Source organism: Lepidochelys kempii, chromosome 2 (assembly GCF_965140265.1).
Source record: "Lepidochelys kempii isolate rLepKem1 chromosome 2, rLepKem1.hap2, whole genome shotgun sequence".
In the NCBI taxonomy this organism is placed as follows: domain Eukaryota; kingdom Metazoa; phylum Chordata; order Testudines; family Cheloniidae; genus Lepidochelys; species Lepidochelys kempii.
In genome coordinates, this window is record NC_133257.1 from 149,064,567 (window position 1) to 149,089,098 (window position 24,532).

The window sequence follows — 24,532 nt, forward strand, 5'->3', positions numbered from 1 at the left end:
CAGGCTGAGGTTGATGGTGGGGTGGAAAGTGTTGAAATCCTGGTGGAATTCCTCAAGGGCCTCCTTCCCATGGGTCCAGATGATGAAGATGTCATCAATGTAGCGCAAGTAGAGTAGCGGGATGAGCTAGGGGGTGAGAGCTGAGGAAGCATTGTTCTAAGTCAGACATAAAAATGTTGGCATACTGTGGGGCCATGTGGGTACCTATAGTAGTGCCCCTGACTTCACACCACTGACTTCCTGAGGAAACTACAATCCATTGGTGATCTTCCACAAAACACTATCCTAGCCACTATGGATGTAGAAGTTCTCTACACCAACATTCCACACAAAGATGGACCTCAAGCCATCAGGAACAGTATCCCTGATAATATCATGGTAAACCTGGTGGCTGAGCTTTTTGACTTTGTCCTCATCCACAAGTATTTCAGATTTGGGGACAATTTATACCTTCAAGTCAGCAGCATTGCTATGGGTACCCACATAGACACCATCAAATTAGGCCTGGATAAAGACTGGGAGTGGATGGGTCACTACAAAATTTTCCCTCTGCTGATACTCACACCTTTTTGTCAACTGTTGGAAATGGATGACTTCTACCTTGATTGCACTGGCCTCATTAGCACAACAAAATTAATCAACCATTGAGAATAGGCCACTTCCACCTTATTTGCATTGTCCTCATTAGCACTGACCTCCCACTTGGTAAGAGAACTCCCATCTTTTCATACATATATATACTGCTTACTGTATTTTTCACTCTATGCATCTGATGAAGTGAGTTTTAGCCCACGAAAGCTTATGCCCAAATAAATATGTTAGTCTCTAAGGTGCCACAAGGACTCTGCGTTGTTTTTGCTGATACAGACTAACACGGTTACCACTCTGAAACCTGCACTTGTTATGTGACTGTGGAGGAGTCAAGCTCAGAATCAGGTTGTCCCCTGGATGAAAGAATGTGTGAAATGTATCTGTCATAAATATAAAGGGAAGGGTAAACACCTTTAAAATCCCTCCTGGCCAGAGGAAAAACCCTTTCACCTATAAAGGGTTAAGAAGCTAGGATAACCTTGCTGGCACCTGACCAAAATGACCAACGAGGAAACAAGATACTTTCAAAGCTGGAGCGGGGGAGAAACAAAGGCTGTGTGTGTGTGTATGTGTCTGTGTGTGTGTGATGCATTTGCTGGGAACAGAAAGGAAAGGAGCCTTAGAACTTAGTAAGTAATCTAGCTAGATATGCGTTAGATTCTGTTTGTTTAAATGGCTGAAAAAATAAGCTGTGCTGAATGGAATGGATATTCCTGTTTTTGTGTCTTTTTGTAACTTAAGGTTTTGCCTAGAGGGATTCTCTATGTTTTGAATCTGATTACCCTGTAAGGTATTTACCATCCTGATTTTACAGAATATACCAACAAACCCTAGCAATCCTTCTCCAGGTACCACTTCCCATCCCAGAAAGTTGCCCACCTACAAGGCAGGCAATGATACCGAAGCCTTCCTAGAAAACTTTGAAAGGGCCTGCCTTGGGTACAGCATCTCTACAGACCAATACATGGTAGAGCTGAGGCCGCAGCTCAGTGGACCCTTAGCTGAGGTGGCGGCTGAAATGCCTAAGGAACACGTGAACCAATATTAACTGTTTAAAACCAAGGCGAGAGTCAGAATGGGGCTAACACCTGAGCATTTCTGTCGGCAGTTCAGAGCTGTAAGGTGGAAACCAGACATGTCATTTACCCGACATGCCTACCACATTGTGAAACATTGGGGTGTCTGGATATCAGAAGCAAGTGTTAAATCTCCAGAAGATTTGCCCTTCCTAATGGAAATGGAGCAGTTCTTAGAGGATGTTCCTGAGGAAATAGAAAGATACATCCTAGATGGGAAGCCCAAAACTGTAATCGAGGCAGGGAAGATTGGAGTCAAATGGGTGGAGGTGGCAGAAAAGAAAAAAACTGGTCGCAGTTGGAGCGGATACCAGAAGGGACAACCTCAGACCACACCCTACTACCGGGGGCAGCCCAAGGCCCCAACTATCCCCCAAGGAACCCTCCAGACACCTTATCGTCCCGCCACACCATTCTCCAGCAACCCACCTCACCCCAGTGACCCGTCAGCTGGATGATGTTTTAAATGTAACGATCCAGGGCATGTAAAGACCAATTGCCCCAAGAACCCCAACAGATTACAGTTCATTGCACCGGAATCACACCAGAGGTCCTCAGGCCCAGATACCTCCCAGATAAGCTTGGAGCGGAGGGAAACTGTGAGTGTGGGCAGGAAGAAGGTCACCGCGTGGACGGACACCGGAGCACAAGTGTCAGCCAGCCATGCTTCCTTAGTGGACCCCAATTTAATTGACCCAGAGATCCAAGTGACGATTCAACCCTTCAAGTCCAACTCTTTCGATTTGCCTACAGCCAAGTTGCCTGTCCAGTACCAGGGCTGGTCAGGAACGTGGACTTTTGCAGTGTATGATGATTATCCCATCCCCATGCTGTTGGGGGAAGACTTGGCCAATCGTGTGAAGCTAGCTGAGAGGGTGGGAATGGTCACCCGCAGCCAGGCTAAACAAGCCATCACACCGAGTTCTGTTCCCGAAACTTCTACCAGGACCAGGCAGAGGTGATGGACCTGGACCCGGACCCCAGGCCAACATCTGTAACAGCAGGAGTGTATCCAATCCCAGAAACCCAGACAGAGCCAGTCCCAGGACTGGAATCAGCAGAACAACTAGCACCAGACCCATTGCCAGCACTGAATCCAGAACTTGCAACCCCAACACCAGAGGGCCCCACTGAACCTGAACCAGCAGCAACCAATAACCCTACACAAGAGGCTCAGCTGGAGCCTGAACCCCAACATAGTGCACCAGCAGAGAGCGGTTCACAGTCAACGGAAACATCCCCATCCCCTACATCGCTTCCAGAGGGACCAAGCATAGGCTCACAATCCAATGAGGAACTGATGTCTCCAGCATCAAGGGAACAGTTCCAGATCAAACAGGAAGCAGATGAAAGCCTCCAGAGAGCTTGGATGGTGGCCCAGAGCAACCCACCACCCCTCAGCTCTTCTAATCGATCCAGGTTTGTTGTAGAAAGAGGACTTTTATACAAGGAAACTCTTCCTGGTGGACACCAGGAAGACTGGCATCCTCAGAGACAGTTGGTAGTTCCAACTAAGTACCGTGTCGAGCTCTTGAGTTTAGCCCACGATCATCCTAGTGGCTGTGCTGGGGTGAACAGGACCAAAGACTGTTTACGGAGGTCATTCCACTGGGAGGGAATGGGCAAGGATGTGTCTACCTATGTCCGGTCTTGTGAGGTATGTCAAAAAGTGGGAAAACCCCAAGACCAGGTCAAAGCCCCTCTCCAGCCACTCCCAATCATTGAGGTTCCATTTCAGCGAGTAGCTGTGGATATTCTGGGTCCTTTTCCAAAAAAGACACCCAGAGGAAAGCAATACATACTGACTTTCATGGATTTTGCCACCCGATGGCCGGAAGCAGTAGCTCTAAGAAACCCCAGGGCTAAAAGTATGTGCCAGGCACTAGCAGACATTTTTGCCAGGGTAGCCTGGCCCTCTGACATCCTCATAGATGCAGGGACTAATTTTCTGGCAGGAACTATGGAAAACCTCTGGGAAGCTCATGAGGTAAATGGTTGCCACTCCTTACCATCATCAAACAAATGGCATGGTTGAGAAGTTTAATGGAACTTTGGGGGCCATGATACGTAGATTCGTAAATGAGCACTCCAATGATTGGGACCTAATATTGCAGCAGTTGCTCTTTGCCTACAGAGCTGTACCACATTCCAGTTTAGGGTTTTCCCCATTTGAACTTGTATATGGCTGTGAGGTTAAGGAGCCATTATCATAGAATCATAGAATATCAGGGTTGGAAGGGACCTCAGGAGGTCATCTAGTCCAATCCCCTGCTCAAAAGCAGGACCCATCCCCAATTAAATCATCCCAGCCAGGGCTTTGTCAAGCCTGACCTTAAAAACTTCTAAGGAAGGAGATTCCACCACCTCCCTAGGCAACGCATTCCAGTGTTTCACCACCCTCCTAGTGAAAAAGTTTTTCCTAATATCCAACCTAAATCTCCCCCACTGCAACTTGAGACCATTACTCCTTGTCCTGTCCTCTTCCACCACTGAGAATAGTCTAGAACCATCCTCCCTGGAACTACCTCTCAGGTAGTTGAAAGCAGCTATCAAATCCCCCCTCATTCTTCTCTTCTGCAGACTAAACAATCCCAGCTCCCTCAGCCTCTCCTCATAACTCATGTGTTCCAGACCCCTAATCATTTTTGTTGCCCTTCACTGGACTCTCTCCAATTTATCCACATCCTTCTTGTAGTGTGGGGCCCAAAACTGGACACAGTACTCCAGATGAGGCCTCACCAATGTCGAATAGAGGGGGACGATCACGTCCCTCGATCTGCTCGCTATGCCCCTACTTATACATCCCAAAATGCCATTGGCCTTCTTGGCAACAAGGGCACACTGCTGGCTCATATCCAGCTTCTCGTCCACTGTCACCCCTAGGTCCTTTTCTGCAGAACTGCTGCCTAGCCATTCGGTCCCTAGTCTGTAGCTGTGCATTGGGTTCTTCCGTCCTAAGTGCAGGACCCTGCACTTATCCTTATTGAACCTCATCAGATTTCTTTTGGCCCAATCCTCCAATTTGTCTAGTTGGTGAAGCAGCAATGGGAGGGATTTACACCTTCTCCAGGAACTAACATTCTGGACTTAATAACCAACCTACAAAACACCCTCCAAACCTCTCTAGCCCTTGCTAAAGAAAACATACAGGATGCTCAAAAAGAGCAAAAAGCCTGGTATGATAAACATCCCAGAGAGCATTCCTTCGAAGTAGGGGACCAGGTCATGGTCTTAAAGGCGCTCCAGGCCCATAAAATGGAAGTGTCGTGGGAAGGGCCATTCATGGTTCAGGAGCACCTGGGAGCCGTTAATTATCTCATAGCATTCCCCACCTCCAACCGAAAGCCTAAGATATACCATATTAATTCTCTAAAGCCCTTTTATTCCAGAGAATTAAAGGTTTGTCAGTTTACAGCCCAGGGAGGAGATGATGCTGAGTGGCCTGAAGGTGTCTACTACGAAGGGAAAAGTGCTGGTGGCGTGGAAGAGGTGAAACTCTCCATGACCCTTGGGTGTATGCAACGACAGCAGATCCAGGAGCTGTGCACTAGCTACGCGCCGACGTTCTCAACCACCCCAGGACTTACTGAACGGGCATACCATTCCATTGACACAGATAATGCTCACCCAATTAAAGTCCAACCTTACCGGGTGTCTCCTCAAGCTAAAACTGTGTATAACGGGAGATGCAGGATATGTTACAGATGGGTGTAATCAGCCCCTCTGGCAGTGCATGGGTATCTCCAGTCGTTTTAGATCCCATACCAGATGAGGAGATACAGTAGTCCACGCAAAAAAGTAAGCTAAATGCTGTCACTAGCCCAGACAACTCTCCAATGCCACGCACAGATGAACTATTAGAGAAACTGGGACAGGCCCAGTTCACCTCTACCTTGGACTTAACCAAGGGGTACTGGCAGGTACCGCTAGATGAATCCGCCAAGGAAAGGTCAGCCTTCACCACACATGTCGGGCTGTATGAATTTAACATACTCCCTTTTAGGCTGCGGAATGCACCTGCCACCTTCCAAAGACTTGTGGATGGTCTCCTAGCGGGATTAGAAGAATATGCAGTCGCCTACCTTGATGATGTGGCCATATTTTTGGATTCCTGGGCAGAACACCTAGAACATCTAAAAAAAGTCTTTGAGCGCATAAGGGAGGCAGGATTAACTGTTAAGGCTAAGAAGTGTCAAATAGGCCTAAATAGAGTGACTTACCTTGGACAGTAGATGGGTCAAGGAACAGGCCAAAGTGGATGCTATCCAAAAGTGGCCTGTCCCAAAGTCAAAGAAACAGGTTCCATCCTTCTTATGCTTGGCCGGTTATACAGGTGACTTGTACCACAATACAGCCAAATCGCTGCCCCACTGACAGACCTAACCAAAAAGAAACATCCAAAGGCCGTTCAGTGGACTGAAGAATGTCAGAAGGCCTGTAACCAGCTTAAAGCGACACTCATGTCTAACCCTGTACTAAGGGCCCCAGACTTTGACAAACCGTTCCTAGTAACCACATATGCATCCGAGCATGGTATGGGAGCAGTTTTAATGTAGGAAGGACCAGATCAAGAATTCCACCCTGTAGTGTTTCTCAGCAAGAAGCTGTCTGAGGGAGAAAGCAACTGGTCAGTCAGTGTAAAAGAATGTTACGCCATTGTCTACACCCTGGAAAAGCTACGCCCATATGTTTGGGGACGGCGTTTTCACCTGCAAACCGACCATGCTGCGCTACAGTGGCTTCATACCATCACGGGAAATAACAAAAAACTTAGTCAGTGGAGTTTAGCTCTCCAAGATTTTGATTTTGACATCCAACACATCTCAGGAGCTTCTAACAAAGTGGCTGATGCACTCTCCCGTGAAAATTTCCCAGAATCATCTGGTTAAAATCGTCCTTGAGATGTGGAAAATATTGTTAGTCTTTATATACTTGGTAGTATATTTAGAGGTCCATGTGTCTTATTAACTCTGTTTTCTCCTAGAGCTCCAGGAAGAAATCACAGAAAGCGTTTCACTCTATCTGTGATTTGTGGGGCGTGTCATAAATATAAAGGGAAGGGTAAACACCTTTAAAATCCCTCTTGGCCAGAGGAAAAACTCTTTCACCTGTAATGGGTTCAGAAGCTAGGATAACCTCACAGGCACCTGACCAAAATGACCAATGAGGAGACAAGATACTTTCAAAGCTGGAGCGGGGGAGAAACAAAGGCGCGCTCTCTCTCTCTCTCTGTGTGTGTGTGATGCATTTGCCAGGAACAGAAAGGAATGGAGTCTTAGAACTTAGTAAGTAATCTAGCTAGATATGTGTTAGATTCTGTTTTGTTTAAATGGCTGAGAAAATAAGCTGTGCTGAATGGAATGGATATTCTTGTTTTTGTGTCTTTTTGTAACTTAAAGTTTTGCCTAGAGGGATTCTCTATGTTTTGAATCTAATTACTCTGTTAGGTATTTAGCATCCTGATTTTACAGAGCTGATTCTTATACTTTTTCTTCAATTAATATTCTTCTTTTAAGAACCTGATTGCTTTTTTCATTGTTGTTAAGATCTAAGGGTTTGGGTCTGTGCTCACCTCTGCAAATTGGTGAGGATTTTTATCAAGCCTTCCCCAGGAAAGGTGGTATAGAGTTAGGGGAGGATTTTGGGGAAAGACGTTTCCAAGCAAGCTCTTTCCTGGTTATATATCTTTTAGACGCTTGGTGCTGGCAGCAAGAAAGTCCAAGGGCAAAAGGAAAATAGTTTGTACCTTGGGGAAGTTTTAACCTAAGCTGGTAAAAATAAGCTTAGGAGGCTTTCATGCAGGTCCCCACATCTGTACCCTAGAGTTCAGAGTGGGGAAGGAACCTTGACAGTATCATTTCATAGAACTGTGTGCAAACAGACATATCACTTGCCTCTCCCTTTTTATGGTAGCATAATAGTAAATGATATGATATAGAAAATGGAAATAGATACAGCAGTGGCAACATCTGTGATTTCTGTACAAAAAAATATTTCCTGGTGGTAAGACTAAGAGAAACTAATGTGCTTTTACAAAATCACAATAAAGGGCAGATAAGAGTATAGGCAGTCTACCTGTCTCTGTAATTTATCAAGGTATGTGTCCACTATTAAAGTTACTTGGAAGTGAAGGAAGTGGCCCCCCACTAATGGGCAGAAATTGGCTATACAAGCTTAACTTGTATTGGAGTATGGTACACCACATGAAAGATGGAATGAGGGAACTGAAAGAAAAATACAAAGCTATATTTAGTACAGTCACAGTTTCTGAGTAACTGCACCTGTACTCCCCTCTCCCACACCATGATCCACTCCAGGAGTGCCCAATCAGATCTCAAGTCTCCAGCCACCACCAGTCTCTGGGCAGGGACTCTTGCCCCACTCGTATCTGACCAGGGGTTTTAAGGCATCACAGCTTCCCGCCTTACACTGTGATATCCCCAGCAGGCCAGTCTGCCTAACGGCTAGCACCTCTGTTGCTTTCTCTCCAAAGGCTATGAGTAGTGCCCTATCAAATTCATGGTCCATTTTGGTCAATTTCACAGTCCTAGGATTTTAAAAATAGGAAATCTCATGATTTCAGCTATTTACACCTGAAATTTCTCAGTGTTGTAATTTTAGGGATCCTGACCCAAAAAGGAGATGGTTATTGTAGGGGGGGTTGCGGCAGTGCTATTCTTACTTCTGCGCTGCTGCAGACTGCAGCACTGCCTTCAGAGCTGGGCAGCTGGAGGGCGGCAGCTGCTGGCCAGGAGCCCAGCTATGAAGGAAGAATCATTGCCAGCACCATTGCAGAAGTAAGGATGGCATGGTATGGTATTGCCACCCTTACTTCTGCACTGCTGCCTGCAGAACTGGGCCCTCAGTCAGCAGCCACCACTATTTGGCTGCCCAGCAGTTACAAGTTACCTCATAACTATTTTTAAGTAAACACCTTTATTTTAAGGACAAAAACATCACAGAGAAAAATAATATATATATAACACACATTATCAAACTTATCAAATATATATACATATTCTCAAGCTTATCAACATTAATCAGTCCAATGTCTGTCCTGATACAGAAAAATATGAAGTGGGTTTGGACAGAAAACGAAAATAAGGCTTTTGAGGAAGTGAGAAAGAAACTGAGTAGTTCCAGCTTTTTGGAACATTGTAATCCAGAACTTCCCTTAATATAGCCTGTGATGCCTCTCCTGTATGAGTTGGGGCTGTCGTATATATTTGTAAAGATGGGAGTGAAAACTCTTAACTTCCATCACATCATCAAAAGATGAGAGAAACTATTCACAGATAGAAAAAGAGGCTTTAAGCACCAGTTTTGGGGTTACATTCTGTGCATACCTGTTTGGAGGGGGAACCCCTCATCACTGATCATAAACAATTGTTAAAAATACCCAAAGGTAGGTGTTCCACCAATTGCAGCAGCTAGGTTGCAGATCTCAGCTGCCTACCAGTTTGACATTTATTGTAGATCATCAGAAAAACACACTCATGCAGATGCACTGTCCTGTGTGGCCCTATACACAGGGAAATATAGAGAGGAATATTCTGTATATAGAGTCTCTTTCCAAATGAGCTTCCTATTATACATAAGGAAATTGCTCTGGAAACAATAAAAGACCCATTTTGGTTAAGGTGATTGATTATGCAGTTTCGGGGTAGCCCCATCACATAATACAGAGAAATTAAAATTACTCTTTCAGGAAACTGGAGTTATCCATGGAGGATGGTTGCTGGCTATAAGTAATAATACCAAAACGTTGACAGAAAAGGATGCTAGTGGAATTACATGACCAGCACCAAGGGGTAATAAAAATGGAAGGGTATAGAAATTGAAAGTAGCTATTGAGACTTCTGTAATAGCCATTGAATCATGCCAGAAAAGGCACCATGCTTCCTATGGAAATGGCTATGAAGCCCTGGCAATGGCTGCACGTTGACTTTACAGAAAAAAAATAAGCATATGTATTTAATAATGGTTAATGCTTATTCTCAGTAGCCATAGGTGGCGCACATGACAACAACCTCTTCTGTAAAAACAACTGAAATGCTTCTCAATATGATTGCCACCTATGGGTAATGTGAGGAGTTTTTTTTTTCCTACAGATAATGGTCCACAACATATTTCTGAGGATTTTCAGACATTTACATGGCAAAATTATGCAAAACATACTAGGCTGGCTGTCTATCACCCAACATAAAATGTATTGGCAGAGCACTTTGTGCAGATGCTGAAATGGGTATTACACAATGATGATGGGAGATGTATGTACTTCTTGGCAAGAGCCTTGGCAGCCCGAGACGGTCCCAAAACAGAGCTTGAGGGGAGGGTGGCAATGTGGTTCCCTTCTTCTCTTCTCTTTGCTCCCACAGTTGTATAACAATGTGAATAGATAAGTCTATGAATGAGGCTAAGTTGTGGGAGCCTCCATAAAGGCCAACTCATCATTGATCTCCTGCTCTGAATAGCAAGGGCAACTGACTCATATCCAGCTTCTTGTCCACTGTAACCTCTAGGTCCTTTTCTGCAGAACTGCTGCCGAGCCACACAGTTCCTAGTCTGTAGCGGTGCATGGGATTCTTCTGTCCTAAGTGCAGAACTCTGCACTTGTCCTTGTTAAACCTCATCAGATTTCTTTTGGCCCAATCCTCTCATTTGTCTAGGGCCCTCTGTATCCTATCCCTACCCTCCAGCGTATCTACCTCTCCTCCCAGTTTAGTGTCATCTGCAAACTTGCTGAGGGTGCAATCCACACAATCCTCCAGATCATTAATGAAGATATTGAACTAAACCAGCCCCAGGACTGACCCTTGGGGCACTCCGTTTGATACCAGCTGCGAACTCAACATGGAGCCATTGATCACGACCCATTGAGCCTGATGATCTAGCCAGCTTTCTATAGTCCATTCATCCAGCCCATACTTCTTTCACTTAGGAGACTCCACCAACTGGAAGGCACTAGATGCACTGTCCTGGGGATGCGGGTTCCACGACCACCACTCCCAAGAGAAGGAGGCTGGTGGCGGTGGTCAGGGTCCTAAGGGGGACTGAGTCATCCATCTGCTGTACTGACCGGAAAAGCTGAGATGTGTGGTGCTTGCCAGGAGCTAGGATTCACGATGTGACAGAGAGACTGCCTAGATGCATCAAGCCCTTGGATCGCTACCCCTTCATGCTTCTCCATGTGGGCACCAATGATGATGCCAAGAATGATCTTGAGCAGATCACTGCAGACTGTGTGGCTCTGGGAAGAAGGATACAGGAGTTTGAGGCGCAAGTGGTGTTCTCGTCCATCCTCTCTGTGGAAGGAAAAGGCTCAGCTAAAGACTGTCAAATTGTGGAAGTCAACAAATGGCTACGCAGGTGGTGTCAGAGAGAAGGCTTTGGATTCTTTGACCATGGGATGGTGTTCCAAGAAGGAGGATTGCTAGGCAGAGATGGGCTCCACCTAACGAAAAGAGGGAAGAGCATCTTTGGAAGCAGGCTGGCTAACCTAGTGAGGAGGGCTTTAAACTAGGATCATTGGGGGAAGGAGACCAAAGCCCTGAGGTAAGTGGGGAAGTGGGATACCAGGAGAAAGCATGAGCAGGAGAGTGCAAGAGGGGAGGACTCCTGCCTTATACTGAGAAAGCAGGACAATCAGTGAGTTATCTTAAGTTCCTATACACAATTGAAGAAGCCTGGGAAACAAGCAGGGAGAACTGGAAGTCCTGGCACAGTCAAGGAATTATTATGTGATTGGAATAACAGAGATTTGGTGAGATAACTCACGTGACTGGAGTACCGTCATGGATGGATATAAACTGTTCAGGAAGGACAGGCAGGGCAGAAAAGGTGGGGGAGTTGCATTGTATGTAAGAGAGCAGTATGACTGCTCAGAGCTCTGTTATGAAACTGTAGAAAAACCTGAGAGTCTCTGGATTAAGTTTAGAAGTATGAGCAACAAGGGTGATGTCATGGTGGGAGTCTTCTATAGACCACCAGACCCAGGGGATGAGGTGGAAGAGGAGTTCTTCCGGCAACTAATAGAAGTTACTAGATCACAGGCCCTGGTTCTCACGGGGAATTTCAATCACGCTGATATCTTCTGGGAGAGCAATACAGCGATGCACAGACAATCCAGGAAGTTTTTGGAAAGTGTAGGGGACAATTTCCTGATGCAAGTGCTGGAGGAACCAACTAGGGGCAGAGCTCTTCTTGACCTGCTGCTCACAAACCGGGAAGAATTAGTAGGGGAAGCAAAAGTGGATGTGAACCTGGGAGGCAGTGACCATGAGATGGTCGAGTTCAGTATCCTGACAAAAGGAAGAAAGGAGAGCAGCAAAATACGGACCCTGGAGTTCAGAAAAGCAGGTTTTGACAACCTCAGGGAACTGATGGGCAGGATCCCCTGGGAGAATAACATGAGGGGGAAAGGAGTCCAGGAGAACTGGCTGTATTTTACAGAATCCTTATTGAGGCTGCAGGAACAAACCATCCCGATGTGTAGAAAGAATAGTAAATATGGCAGGCAACCAGCTTGGCTTAACAGTGAAATCCTTGCTGATCTCAAACACAAAAAAGAAGCTTACAAGAAGTAGAAGACTGGACAAATGACCAGGGAAGAGTATAAAAATATTGCTGAGGCATAGAGGAGTGAAATCAGGAAGGCTAAATCACACTTGGAGTTGCAGCTAGCAACGGATGTTAAGAGTAAGAAGAAGGGTTTCTACAGGTATGTTAGTAACAAGAAGAAAGTCAAGGAAAGTGTGGGCCCCTTACTGAATGGGGGAGGCAACCTAGTGACAGAGAATCTGGAAAAGGCTAATGTATACAATGCTTTTTTTGCCTCTGTCTTCATGAACAAGGTCAGCTCCCAGATTACTGCACTGGGCAGCACAGCATGGGGAGGATGTGACCAGCCCTTTGTGGAGAAAGAAGTGGTGCAGGACTATTTAGAAAAGCTGGATGAGCACAAGTCCATGGAGCCAGATGCACTGCATCCAAGGGTGCTAAAGGAGTTGGCGGATGTGATTGTAGAACCATTGGCCATTATCTTTGAAAACTTATGGTGATTGGGGGACATCCTGGATGACTGGAAAAAGGCTAATGTAGTGCCCGTCTTTAAGGATCTCTACAGGATCTCTATCAAGCATTCTTACAACTACAATACCTACCTGCGGAAGTGAAGAAAGAGATTGATAGAGCCAGAAGGGTACCCAGAAGTACTACACCTACTACAGGACAGGCCCAACAAAGAAACTAACAGAACGCCACAAGCCGTCACCTATAGCCCCCAACTAAAACCTCTCCAGCACATCATCAAGGATCTACAACCTATCCTGAAGGACGATCCCTCACTCTCACAGACCTTGGGAGACTATCCAGTCCTTGCTGACAGACAGCTCCCGAACCTGAAGCAAATACTCACCAGCAACTACACAGCAAAAACACTAACCCAGGAACCAATCCATGCAACAAACCCTGTGGCCAACTCTGTCTGCCTATCTATTCAGGGGACACCATCATAGGACCTAACCACATCAGCCACACCATCAGGGGCTTGTTCACCTGCACATCTACCAATGTGATATATGCCATCATGTGCCAGCAATGCCCCTTTGCCATGTACATTGGCCAAACTGGACGGTCTCTACATAAAAGAATAAATGGACACAAATCTGACATCAAGAATTATAACATTCAAAAACCAGTCGGAGAACACTTCAATCTCCCTGGACACTCAATAACAGACTTAAAAGTGGCAATTCTTCAACAAAAACACTTCAAAAACAGACTCAATGAGAAACTGCAGAACTGGAATTAATTTGCAAACTGAACACCATTGAATTAGGCCTGAATAAAGACTGGGAGTTCATGGATCACTACGAAAACTAATTTCCCCCTGCTGATACTGACACCTTCTTGTCAACTGTTTGAAATGGGCCACCTTGTTTACATTGGCCTCATTAGCACTACAAAAGTGATTTCCACCCCTTCTTGTTTACTGTTGAGAATAGCCCACTTCCAACTTAATTGAACTGGCTTGTTAGCACTGACCCCCACACTTGGAAAGGCAACTCCCATCTTTTCATATGCTGTGTATTTATACCTCCCTACTGTATGTTCCTCTCCATGCATCTGCTGAAGTGGGTTTTAGCCCACAAAAGCTTATGCCCAAATAATTTTGTTAGTCTCTAAGGTGCCACAAGAACTCCTCGTTGTTTTTGCTGATACAGACTAATATGGCTACCACTCTCAAAGAAGTTGTGTTGCATCCCCCCACCCCCGTATCCACTACCCAGCACATGCATCTAAGATGCAGGAGACCGAAGTTCAAACCATTCCTCTGCCTGATTCAAATTGGACATTTGAACCCATTTGTCCCAGGTAAGTGTCCTAACTCCTGGATTACAGAAGAATCTTCTAGGGTTCATTTCTTTTCTGTTGAAATTCTACTTTGCATGAAATTCTTAAATAGTCATTGGGGTAGCAAAGAAAAAAGTGCGACTGACTGTGTAGCCTACTGGTGTGGTGGGCAGACCTGGGTGGGTTCAGGTTCCTGCTTGAATAAATATCTAATTATTTTATAATAAATGGAGCAGCTTCAATAGGAGAGAGAGTTCCATATTTGGCACACCTCTACCAGACAGCTCTGCTCTAGCTGTGGAGCAGTCACAAATTAACCCTCTGTGAAAGGCATGCATAAATGAATAGTCTTGAAGAACTCAGCACCATGTCCTAACTATGTCCTGCATTATAAGATGGGTGTGATACCACTGCCTATGCACACATAGTCATGCTAGCTCTCATCAAGCTAGTACGAGTATAAATAAAAGTGTAGCTACAGTAGCACTAGTAGCAGCAGCAGCAGAGGCACGTCTGAACTGTATTGAGTGCAAACCAACCTTAAACTGGTGGATATGTACTTGGTTCAATGATGCCTCCACTGCCACTACTGTGGCTACTTTGCTATTTATACTCATGCTAGCTCTGGGGAGTTACACACCTCACTCTTAGTGCAGATGTAGCCTATGAAAAGTTTGGCTTTAAGGCAAATTAATTTAGAAATAAATTTTAAATAATAAATATTTTTCAATAAATTAATATAGCTGTAGTTGGCTTTATTTGTAGCCTTTTTTTCTCTTCATAGACCTTACCTTTTCTTCATGTCTCTAGATTTCTTAGCTGTGGGCTCTGTTTACTTATTTATTTATTTTAAAAAAATGATTCTAGCCCCAAGGGAAAAGCTCAACCTAGGGAAATAAAAATGCCATAGTTTTCTCCTTTCACAGGGTGAACTGCATCTGTAAGAGGTAAAGGCCCCAGTCACTGGCCTGTAAGTCATGTGACAGCAGCCCAGAAGTGGCACCTCCTATAAGATGGGCTGCTGATTCACAGGGAGTAAGAAGTCTCCTGTGGTAGAGCGAAGCGAGTAATAGCTGGGGAAGCTTGTCAGGACAGAGATAGAGCCCCTAGAAGGAGGGCTGTGGAGGATCCTGCAGCAAAAGTGAACATTTGGGGTATGTCTACACCACAATTAAAAACCCATGGCTGGCCTGTGCCAGCTGACTCCGGCTTGTGTGGCTTGGGTTAAGGGGATGTTTAATTGCTGTGTAGATCAGTGGTTCTCAAGCAGGGGTACACGTACCTCTGGGTGTATGCAGAGGGGTACATCAACTCCTCTAGATATTTGCCTAATTTTACAACAGGCTACTAAAAAGTACTAGTGAAGTCAGTACAAACTAACATTATTCCAATTGATTTATTTTATAATTATATTGTAAAAATAAGAAACTAAGCAATTTTTCAGTAATAGTGTGTTGAGACACTTTTGTGTTTTTATGTCTGATTTTGTAAGCAAGTAGTTTTTAAGTGAGGCATAACTTGGGGGTACACAAGACAAATCAAACTCCTGGAAGGAATACAGTCACCTGGAAAAGTTGAGAACCACTGGTGTAGATGTTTGGGCTTGGTCTGGAGCCTGGGCTCAGGGACCCTGTGAGGTGGAAGGGCCCCAGAACTTGGACTGCAGCCCAAGCCAAAATGTCTACACTGCAATGAAACCACCCCTTAGTCTGACCCCAGAGAGCCTGAATCAGCTGCAGGTGTCTAATTGCAGTGTAGACATACCTATAAAGTTGGAAATACTGTACCATTATACTGTTCTTAGCAACTTCTGGGAGGAAATCTGTGAACAACAATATTTGTAAATCTGCAGATCTGTTGGCTGAGGCGGAACATATATTCTCTTAAATTCTCTGGATAAATTTTATATAATCAAAAGAAGCTCTCTCTCAGTGTCCTTTGAAATCCATGCACAATTACAAATTAGCTAATATTGCACTTATGTAACATTACTGGCCTATTTATTTCTTCAGCTTGACATAAGAAGTACTATGTCAATATTTTCCGTCTTAAAGAATGTTACTTTTTTCCAGAACAAATTATTTAATTTAGATAAGGACATTTTAAGGATGTCTTAAGCTTTCTGCAGACCTCATAAGTATATCTTTGTGTAAATATTACAAAATCCTTTGAATTCCAACACATTAGAGCTTTGAACTTGCATATGTTCTTTTCTAGTGTACTTGCCTGATAGGAATTTTCATCAGTAAGTTATGTTATTTGCTTACCTAGATTTTTCGTTACACTATCTTTATTTAAAAACAGTCATTTAATTACATTTAAGTAAAGCAGTTGCTCAAAATGGCTTTGATTATTTAGGAGTTTTATGTATTATTAATGTAACATAGGAACAGCCATATTTGGTCAGACCAAACATCAATTTAGTCCAGTATCCTGTCTTCCGACAGTGGCCAATGCCAGGTGCCCTACAGGGAATGAACAGAACAGGTAATCATCTAGTGATCCATCCGCTGTTGCCCATTCCCAGCTTTTGACAAACGGAGGCTAGGGACACCATCCCTGTCCATCCTGGCTAATAGCCATTGATGAACCTGTCCTCCATGAATTTATCTAGTTTCTTTTTGAACCCTGTTATAGCCTTGGCCTTCATAACATCCTCTGGCAAAGAGTTTCACAGGTTGACTGTGCGTTGAGTGAAGAAATACTTCCTTTTGTTTGTTTTTAACCTGCTGCCTGTTAATTTCATTGGGTGACCCCTAATTCTTGTGTTATAAGCAGGAGTAAATAACACTTCCTTATTTACTTTCTCCACACCAGTCATGAATTTATAGACCTTTATCATATCCCCTCTTTGTCGTCTCTTTTCCAAGCTGAGAAGTCCCAATCTTTTAATCGCTCCTCATATGGCAGCTGTTCCATACCCCTAATCCTTTTTGTTGCTCTTTTCTGAACCTTTTCCAATTACAATATATCTTTTTTTTTTAGATGAGGTAACCACATCTACACACAGTATTCAAGATGTGGGCGTATCATGGATTTATAGAGGCAACGTGATATTTTCTCTTATTATCTATCCCTTTCTGAATGATTCCCAACATTTAAGAAGTTTCCATACAGCTTGCAGGAATTTCACTTTTTGGCCCTGGACCTTCTAATTTCTGTTTAACTTAAGGCCTGCCCTGGGAGTGGGTGTTCCGGGCAGCAGCCCAGGGCGGCCTGCCAAAGAGGGCGCCATGTGCAGGGTTTGCCTGATTCTTACCTGACCTGCCGAGAGCCAGCTGGGCTGACAGAGGCTGCAGGAAGGTGGAGCAGCAGCATCTGGAGAGAGGGGAGGGACCTGAGGTGCAGCGGGCAGTTGGATGACCAGCCGAGCCAGGTGACTTTTCTCTGGAGCAGGGGTAACCCCTGGCTCTACTGCTGTACGCAGGTGCCACTGCTCCTATTTCTCTCCTCCCCCCCGCCCCCGGTTCCTTACCTGGAGCTGCCCCTGGCCACTCTGGACTGCTCTGCGGAGTGGGAGGAAGGGAAGCTGATGTTGGTGTGTTCCCCTCCCCTCGCCTGTGTATCTGGTTTCCACTGGAGTTGGGGTGACAGGATAGGGGGTCTCTGTGTGTGCTGCTGCCGCCTCTCTGGGTCCAGGAGCTGCTGGCAGCTGCTTGTATCTGAATAAACCTTCAGGCACCTGACCCTGAGTGCTTTCTTAAAGAAACAGTGTGCTCATACTCTCTCTCACTCACAGAGTCCCCCCAAAACACACTAGGCTGTGTGCACTATGAAGCGAGCATCAGGAGTTGCTGCTCTCCTGCCCCCTTCTTATGCTGCCCTTGTGGGGAAAGTGATCTGGATGCAAGGAGCCCTGATGTTGCTCCTCACTCCTCCACTCACAGCCCCCTAGGGGGTGCGCAGGTCAGAGGAGCAGCAGTTCAGTGGGGGAGCGAGCAGCAATGGCAGCTACTCCGTCTGTGCATCCAGGTCATTTTTTCCACATGGGTGCAGGAGGGGGATGCAGAAGTTAGGGGTGAAGGGGGTAGGTGTGAAGGGGGCACAGTGCAGGGGTTAGGGTACAGGAGGGGAGTGGAGGGATTAGGCGTGAAGGGGGCACAGTCAGGGCTGGCCTTACCATGAGGCGACTGGCCAGACTGTGGTGGGGGGAGGGGGCGGGGGTGCCACTAGGACCCAGAGTGTAGAAAATTGTGTCTGCTGCTGGTGCATACGTATTCTCTCTGCTCTACATGCACGGAGATGGTGGAGTGCTGTGCTGGAGGAAGGAGGGCACAAGAGACATAACAGGTAGGCAGGAGAAAAGGTGAGCGGGAATGACAGAAAGCAGCAGGAGCTGCAAGGAGAGAGAGAGGAGGAGGAGGAGCCTCTTATGAACCTCTCTAGCACCCCCCAGGAGCATGGACCGATTAACACCAGCTTCTCAGGGAGCTTCCTGTTTCCTGCTGCTTCCCTGAACCCACCTGAGGAGAACAGGCAGTCAACTGAAGTAGTAGGAGCCAGTTAAAAATGAAATAAATGTTGTAAGCAAGAGACTCCAAGGTGTTGACCTTGATATATCTGGAGCAATGGAACAACTGGACAAAGCAAAGTCGTACCTATAGTCTTACCAGTCAGATGAGGGATTTCAAAATGTTCTGAAGAGTGCACAGAAGTTGGCAGAGGAACTTCACACTGAAGCTATTTTCCCACACGTTCAAGAATACAAGAGTCACTGAAGAAGACATTTTGATTACGAGACATGGGATAATCCCATAAGAGTCCCCAAACAACAATTCAAAGTTGAATTCTTTAACCAGGTGCTAGATTGTGCAATACAGTCAGTTGAAGAACGTGTCATGCAGCTCAAGGAACACAGGAGTATATTTGGGATGTTGTATGATATTCCAAATCTCCTCACTATACCTGAAGAAGACCTACCCCAGCAATGCAGGGCACTAGAGACAGTATTGACACATGATGACATGCGCGATATTGATGCGAGCGATTTCGGTGATGAACTGAAAGCCCTTTCAAGATACATTTCAGCAGGATCAACTCCAAAGGCTGTTCTGGAATATATGTGCACAAATAAGATTACCACCCTCTTTCCAAATGCTTTTGTTGCTCTGTGCATACTTCTAACACTTCCTGGAACAGTTGCCAGTGGAGAACGCAGCTTCTCCAAGCTGAAGTTAATAAAAACACATCTATGCTCCACAATGACACAGGAGAGGCTGGTAAGCCTTGCAACCATCTCAATAGAGCATGAGCTGGCCCAGACTGTGGACCTTCAGCAGGAAGCAGTTCAAATCTTTGCAACCAAGAAGGCCCAGAAAGTGCCACTTTGATTATTCAAACAGATAAAAATGCCAGTGTTTACTATACAGACAAGAAAAGTTACATTTGCTGTTCAGGAGTTTAAAATTTTTGAACAAGGCATTTATAGTTGTTAGTTCTCCTTTATTGGGGTAGGTAGCAGAGCAGTACAATGAGAGGAGTAGAACAGGAAGAAGGCAGAATTGAGACCTTTCAAGTTTTGGCCCAAGCAAGGGGGCATAGGGGCATCATTTGAGCTCCCAGCCTCAGGTGCCAAAATGTTCTGAGCCAGCCCTGAGCACAGTGCAGGGGTTAGGGGTACAGAAGGGGAGTGCAGGGATTAGGAGTGAAGAAGGCACGGTGCAGGAGTTAGTGCACAGGAGAGGAGTGGAGGGGTTGATGCAGGTTAAGGTGCAGGAGGGGGCAGGGGTTAGAGGTGAAGGGGGCACAGTGCACCAGTTAGGAGTGAAGGGAGGGTGGGGAGCCCACGGGGGCTAGGGCAGTTTGGTGCATCTGGCCCTTGTGGGCATGGCATGCCCCCCAAATGGGAAAACTGAGAAGTCTGTGAATCCTAGCTCCTGGCAAGAAACAATGTGATGGAGAGACTGCCGAGACTCATCAAGCCCTTGGATCTCTACCCCTTCCTGCTTCTCCACGTGGGCACCAATGATACTGCCAAGAATGACCTTGAGCGGATCACTGCGGACTACATGGCTCTGGGAAGAAGGATAAAAGAGTTTGAGGCGCAAGTGGTGTTTTCATCCATTCTCCCCATAGAAGGAAAAGGCCTGGGTAGAGACCGTCAAATCGTGAAAGTCAATGAATGGGTACGCAGGTGGTGTTGGAGAGAAGGCTTTGGATTCTTTCACCATGGGATGGTGTCCCAAGAAGGAGGAGTGCTAGGCAGAGACTGACTCCACCTAACGAAGAGAGAGAAGAGCATCTTTGGAAGCAGGCTGACTAACCTAGTGAGGAGGGTTTTAAACTAGGTTCACCGGGGGAAGGAGACCAAAGCCCTGAGGTAAGTGGGGACGTGGGATACCGGGAGGAAGCACGAGCAGGAGAACGCAAAAAGGAAGGGCTCCTGCCTCATACTAAGAAAGCAGGACAAACAACAAGTTCTCTCAAGTGCCTATACACAAATGCAAGAAGCCTGGGAAACTAGCAGGGAGAACTGGAAGTCCTGGCACAGTCAAGGAATTATGATGTGATTGGAATAACAGAGATGTGGTGGGATAACTCACATGACTGGAGTACCGTCATGGATGGATATAAACTGTTCAGGAAGGACAGGCAGGGCAGAAAAGGTGGGGGAGTTGCATTGTACGTAAGAGAGCATTATGACTGCTCAGAGCTCCGTTATGAAACTGCAGAAAAACCTGAGTGTCTCTGGATTAAGTTTAGAAGTGTGAGCAACAAGGCTGATGTCATGGTGGGAGTCTGCTATAGACCACCGGATCAGGGGGATGAGGTGGATGAGGCTTTCTTCCGGCAACTCACGGAAGTTACTAGATCGCAAGCCCTGGTTCTCATGGGAGACTTCAAATCAGCCTGATACCTTCTGGGAGAGCAATACAGCAATGCACAGACAATCCAGGAAGTTTTTGGAAAGTGTAGGGGACAATTTCCTAGTGCAAGTGCTGGAGGAACCAACTAGGGGCAGAGCTCTTCTTGACCTGCTGCTCATAAACCGGGAAGAATTAGTAGGGGAAGCTAAAGTGGATGGGAACCTGGGAGGTGGTGACCATGAGATGGTAGAGTTCAGGATCCTGACACAGGGAAGAAAGGAGAGCAGCAGAATACGGACCCTGGACTTCAGAAAAGCAGGTTTTGACAACCTCAGGGAACTGATGGGCAGGATCCCCTGGGAGAATGACATGAGGAGAAAGGAGTCCAGGAGAGCTGGCTGTATTTTAAAGAATCCTTATTGAAGTTACAGGAACAAACCATTCGGATGTGTAGAAAGAATAGTGAATATGGCAGGCAACCAGCTTGGCTTAACAGTGAAATCCTTGTTTATCTTAAACACAAAAAAGAAGCTTACAAGAAGTGGAAGATTGGACAAATGACCAGGGAAGAGAATGAACATATTGCTGAGGCATGCAGGAGTGAAATCTGGAAGGCCAAATCACACCTGGAGTTGCAGCTAGCAAGAGATGTTAAGAGTAAGAAGAAGGGTTTCTTCAGGTCTGTTAGCAACAAGAAGAAAGTCAAGGAAAGTGTGGTCCCCTTACTGAATGAGAGAGACAACCTAGTGACAGAGGAAGTGGAAAAAGCTAATGTACTCAATGCTTTTTTTGCCTCTGTCTTCACAAACAAGGTCAGCTCCCCAGACTCCTGTACTGGGCAGCACAACATGTGAAGGAGGTGACGAGCCCTCTGTGAAGAAAGAAGTGGTTTGGGACTATTTAGAAAAGCTGGACGAGCACAAGTCCCTGGGGCCGGATGCGCTGCATCCGAGACTGCTAAAGGAGTTGGCGGATGTGATTGCAGAGCCATTGGCCATTATCTTTGAAAACTCATGGCGATCGGGGGAGGTCCCGGATGACTGGAAAAAGGCTAATGTAGTGCCCATCTTTAAAAAAGGGAAGAAGGAGGATCCTGGGAACTACAGGCCAGTCAGCCTCACCTCAGTCCCTGGAAAAATCATGGAGCAGGTCCTCAAGGAATCAATTCTGAAGCACTTACAGGAGAGGAAAGTGATCAGGAACAGTCAGCATGGATTCACCAAGGGCAAGTCATGCCTGACTAATCTAATTGCCTTCTATGACGAGAAAACTGGCTCTGTGGATGAGGGGAAAGCAGTGGACGTGTTGTTTCTTGACTTTAGCAAAGCTTTTGACACAGTCTCCCACAGTATTCTTGCCAGCAAGTTAAAGAAGTATGGGCTGGATGAATGGACTATAAAGTGGATATATAGAAAGCTGGCTAGATTGTCGGGCTCAATGGGTAGTGATCAATGGCTCCATGTCGAGTTGGCAGCCGGTATCAAGTGGAGTGCCCGAAGGGTCAGTCCTGGGGCTGATTTTGTTTAATATCTTCATTAATGATCTGGAGGATGGTGTGGATCGCACCCTCAGCAAGTTTGCAGATGACACTAAACTGGGAGGAGAGGTAGATACTTTGGAGGGTAGGGATAGGATACAGAGGGCCCTAGACAAATTAGAGGATTGGGCCAAAAGAAATCTGATGAGGTTCAACAAGGAAAAATGCAGAGTCTTGCACTTAGGAAGGAAGAATCCCATGCACTGCTACAGACTAGGGACTGAATGGCTCGGCAGCAGTTCTGCAGAAAAGGACGTAGGGGTTACAGTGGACGAGAAGCTGGATATGAGTCAACAGTGTGCCCTTGTTGCCAAGAAGGCCAATGGCATTTTGGGCTGTATAAGTAGGGGCATTGCCAGCAGATCGAGGGACGTGATTGGTCCCCTCTATTTGACATTGGTGAGGCCTCATCTGGAGTACTGTGTCCAGTTTTGGGCCCCAAACTACAAGAAGGATGTGGAAAAACTGGAAAACGTCCAGCGGAGGGCAACAAAAATGATTCGGGGACTGGAACACACGACTTATGAGGAGAGGCTGAGGGAACTGGGATTGATTAGTCTGCGGAAGAGAAGAATGAGGGGGGATTTGATAGCTGCTTTCAACTACCTGAAAGGGGGTTACAAAGAGGATGGATCTAGACTGTTTTCAGTGGTAGCAGATGACAGAACAAGGAGTAATGGTCTCAAGTTGCAGTAGGGGAGGTTTAGGTTGGATATTAAGCAAACCTTTTTCAGTAGGAGGGTGGTGAAACACTGGAATGGGTTACCTAGGAAGGTGGTGGAATCTTCTTCCTTAGAAGTTTTTAAGGTCAGGCTTGAGAAAGCCCTGGCTGGGATGATTTAGTTGGGGATTGGTCCTGCTTTGAGCAGGGGGTTGGACTAGATGACCTCCTGAGGTCCCTTCCAACCCTGATATTCTATGATTCTAATGCAAGTTTGCCCAGGGTGCCATTTTCCCTAAGGCCAGCCCTGACTAACTTCCTCATTTTTGTGTAGTTCCCCTTTCTGAAATTAAATGCTTCTATGCTGGGCTGCTGTGGTGTTTTCCCCCTCACAGGGATGTTAAATTTAATTATATTCTGGTCACTGTTACCAAGCGGTCGAGCTATATTCACCTCTTGGATCAGATCCTGTGCTCCATTTAGGACTAAATTAAGAATTGCCTCTCCTTTTGTGTGTTCAGGACTAGCTGCTCCAGGAAGCAGTCATTTAAGGCATCAAGAAATTTTGTCTCTGCATCCTGTCCTGAGGTGACTTGTACCCAGTCAATATGGGGATAGCTGAAATCCCCCATTATTACTGAATTTTATTATTTTAATATTCTCTCTAATTTCCCTGAGCATTTCACAGTCAATGTCACCCTGAGCATTTCACAGTCAATGGCACCATCCTGGTCAGGTGGGCAGCAATATATCGCTATTGCTATAATCTTATTATTTGAGAATTACTCCAGGGGGCATTCCACACCAAAAGATTAAAAATTCTGTGCACAATATTTGCAAAATTCGGCAAATTTTAGTTGTCAAAATAACACTATAAAATTACACGAGTTTTAATAGTTTGGTAATTTATTTCAAAGTACCAGTCAGCAAATATGTCTGTAAAAATGCAGACAGACACACACACAAAAATTCCCGCAGGAGTAGAGAATTAAAAAGCCCCTATGACAACCCAGTTTTCTCTGCTCCCTTCCTCCCCCACCTTCTCCCCGAGCCCAGCTGGGGGAGCCAGACACACACAACCCGTCCCGCCACATACCCGCACCCTCTCACCCCACAAGCTGAGCCATGGATTCCCCTCCCCCCAGTTTATATAGCAATATTCTTAGCTATACCTTAACCAATCATTTTACTGAAATTTAACTAACCAATCCTAACATATTGTAACATAATTATCTAACTAATTAATTTACACCTAGCAAAATTAATTACACAGCAGACAGAAACAATTAGAGAACCATACAGATTAATCATAGAAAAGTGGGGGCCATAAAGATAAAACAATACAGAAATGAGAGTTTCACAACCACAACCATTGATAAGTGATTTCTTGCCAGACAGGATGCTATTAAACTAAGTTTTCTTTAAGCATCTTAAGATTTGTTTCTTTATCTGGTGGTGATGGGCAGTATCAGGACAGGATAGTCTTCCTAACAGCTCAATACCACTT